Consider the following 3955-nt stretch of genomic DNA (forward strand, 5'->3'; position numbering starts at 1 on the left):
ACATGGAAGGAAGGCTTCTCAGAGTCCAGCATTGGCTGGGACCACCCAGTTGGACCTAAAATTTTGCAGCCCACGACCAGGGAATCAGAAATCAATGACTCAGATTGCATAGTCCTTGTAGCTCTGCACTATACCCACCCAGCAGGTAGCGGCCTAATCCAGAAAGTTTGTGTTTTAGTATACATTTTTTCTACTGTCCTGGAAGTCAAGCTGCTCATTATTAAAATCACAGTGTACCTTGTGTGCACATTTTGTTACACACTCATTGTTACTGGCCAGTAACCATTGACCTCATAGCTGGGAAATACTGCAGCCAAATGTGTGACAACTTCTAATATTCACTGTGTTTAATGTGAAACTCCTGTTTAAGAAAAGCAGGCTGTGAATTAGAGAACACTGAGTAATAATGGCAGGGCTTGTGGGCAGAAAAGTGTATGTGGATATGATGTAGTTATGATCTGGAAAAAATATTTTGAAACGCTGAAAATAGCTTCATGGCCATGTGCTCCAGAGACTAGGGGTTTCATTTAGAGCACACCAAGTATTCCACAAACCTTTTCTCTCACACTGTACATCCAAACGAACAAAAAAAAAATAATAGTCCTGTTACATAGTCCACAAGAGTTCACCCAGACTGGTTTTGGCTAAATACTGTAATTATAGCAATTTGTATACATGATAAGGTCTCTCCTCTATCCAAAGTCTTGGTACCCTCATCTGTGGATTCCAAGAAACTGCCCTCCAAGACAATGATGGATTTTCTAAGAATGATTATCTAATTCCACATTGCTCACCTCAACTACTGTTGAAGGAGGAAATCTCAGCTTCCATCCTGCCTCTCCCTTTCTGCACTGTGACTCCACCAGTATCCAAGTGGGACATGAACTCCATCATTGCACAAATCCCTCTCCATTTATAAGACCCCACAATAATCAGAGATCTTGGGAGTTCACCCATTATCTGGTCGATTTTCCTTCTCCCTGACCAGGCAAGGGCCCAACTGGAACGAAGTGTAGGATTTTCTTCCCAGCACTGTACAGGAGAAGCAGGATTAGGAGTTCAAAACAATTCTAAATTACACAGCATAAAACAAGCCACAGTTAGAAGACACTTTGCTCTACACAGAAATAAATAATCAGCATTACTTGAGAAAAGGAATGAAATAAGTAAAATCTAAGAAACATAGGAGTGCAGAAAAATAGAGTTAAAAACATTAATATGTTTAAAGAAGACATTTAAAAAGGTACCAATAGCTGGGTGGTGGTGGCAAATGAATTCAATGCTGGTGATCAGCAGGCAGATGGAAGCTTATCTCTGTGAGTTCAAGACCAACCTCTTCCACAAGATATAATTGTGGGACCAGCAGCAGAGCCAAAAAGAAATGGGGTCTCTAAAAAACAATAAATAAAAAACAGGAAAACAATACAAAAAAAATCAATGATACAAAGAGTTGGTTTTTCGAGAAAATTAAAAAGGTAGAGAAACCTGTATCCAAACTAACCAAAAAGCATAGAGAAAACATGAAAATTAACAAAATCAGAAATAAAAAGTAGTACATAACAATAGACACTGAGGAAATGCAGACAATTTTAAGGTCATATTTTGAAAACCTATACTCCACAAGAGTGGAAAATTCAAAGGATATGGACAAATTTCTGGATAACTATTACTTACCGGAATTAAATCAAGAATAGACAAGCAACTTAAATTGACCTATAACAACTAACAAAGTAGGAGTAATAATGAAAAGCCTTCCAACATAAAAATCCCAGAGCCAGATGTCTTCTTCAGTGAAGAATTCTACCAAAAATTCATGGAAGAGCTATATTAGTACTCCTGAAATTGTTCCACACAATAGAAAAGAAGGTTCATTACCAAACTGTTTTTATGAGGCTACAATCACCTCAATACCCATCCACACAAAGACATAAATAAGAGAGAAAATTGCAGACCAATATCCCTCATGCACATCGATGCAAAAATACTCAAGAAAATATGGGAAAACTGAATCCAAGAATATGTCAGAGAAATCATCTACCATGATCAAGTATGCTTCATCTCTGGATTGCAGGGACTGTTTCACATATGAAAATATATCAAATATACCACTATATAAACAAACTGAAACTGAAAAGTCACATGATCATCTCCCTAGATGCAGAAAAACCTTTTGACAAAATTCAACATACTTTCATGTTAAAGGTCTTGGGGAGATCAGGGATAACAGGAATTTATGTAAACATAATAAAAGCAATATATAGTAAACCCATAGCAAATATCAAGCTGAATGTAGAGAAGCTTAAGGTGATTCCTCTAAAATCAGGAAAAAGACTAGGCTGCCCTATCTCTCCATATCTCTTCATTTTTGTTATTGAAGGGCTAGCTAAAGAAATAAGACAAGAAAAGGAGTTCAAGGGGATGCTAATTGGTAAGGAAGAACTCAAACTTTCTCTATTTTCAGATAATATGATAGTTTACATAAGCAACCAAAAAATTCTACCAGTATTCTCCTACAGCTTAAAATATACATTCAGTAAAGTATGAGGATACAAGATTAAATTAAAAAAAAATCTGCAGCCATTACATATTCAGAAAACAAAGGGGTTGTTAAAGAAATCAGAGAAACATCACCCTTCACAATAGCCACAAACAAAATAAATTATCTTGGGGTAACACTTACCAAAGAAGTGAAAGACCTATTTAATAAGAATTTTTGTCTTTAAAGAAAATACCAGAAAATGTAAAGATGTCCCAATCTCATGGATAGGTAGAAAAAACATAGAAAAATGGCAATCTTAACAAAAGCAATCTACATATTCAATGCAATCTCCATTAAAATCCCAGCACAATCTTTCACTGACCTTGAAAGGATAATAATCTACTTTATATTGAAAACCAAAAGAACCAGAATAGCCAAAACAACCTGTATAATAAAGGAACTCCATGAGGGATCATTATCCCTGACTTTAAGATCTACTACAGAGCTATAGTCCTGAAAACAGCCTGGTATTAGCACAAAAATAGACAAGTACCTCAAAGAAATCGAATAGAAAATCCTGATAGTAACCCACACACATACTAACAAAACAGCTAATAGTATACAATGGGATGAGGAAAGCATTTTCAAAAAATGCTGAGTAAGGTTTTCCGCCCGCCGCTGGTCTTGTCCTGCAGCTGCGCCAGCACCAATTAATATACAGAGACTATCTATTTGATATAATGCTGTTGGCCAGGTACTAATTTCTTATCAACTAGCTCTGTCTTAAGTATTAGCCCATTTCTGTTGATCTATGTATTTTCACGTGGTCTCTTATTACTGGGGAAGAGGGCGGGCATCTCGTCACCCCAGTCTCTACATCTTGCTTCCTCCTTCCTCCTTCCTCCTTCCTCTTTCCTCCTTATCTCCTAGTTCCACCTATCTAGCTTTCCTATTGTCCAACAGTGCTTTATTCATTAACCAGTATGAGAAACATATTTTCAGAATGACATCTCCCATCAAAATGGTGCTGGTACAACTGGATGATGGACCAAACTGCAGCCCACAAACTGGGATTTTCACCAATCCTATATCCAACAAAAGGCTGATCTCCAAAATATACAAAGAACTCAAGAAACTAATCAATAAACTCCAAATAACTCTATTAAAATGGGCTACAGGACTGAATAGATAAATCTCCATAGAGGAAATAAAAAATGATTTAAGACACTTAAGTATTCAACATCCTTAGCTGTCAAGGAAATGCCAACTAAAACAACTTTGAGATACCATCTTACTCCTGTCAGAATTGCTAAAATTAGAAACAGCAATGCCAACTTATGCTTGAGAGGATGTGCAGAAATGGGTACACTCCTCCACTTCAGGTGGAACTGTATGCTTGTACAGCTATTTTGGAGACTAGCATGGCAGTTTCTCAGGATAATGGGAATCAGTCTACCACGAGACCCAGTAATCTCC

Source organism: Phodopus roborovskii, unplaced genomic scaffold, assembly GCF_943737965.1.
Source record: "Phodopus roborovskii unplaced genomic scaffold, PHOROB, whole genome shotgun sequence".
Classification (NCBI taxonomy): Eukaryota; Metazoa; Chordata; class Mammalia; order Rodentia; family Cricetidae; genus Phodopus; species Phodopus roborovskii.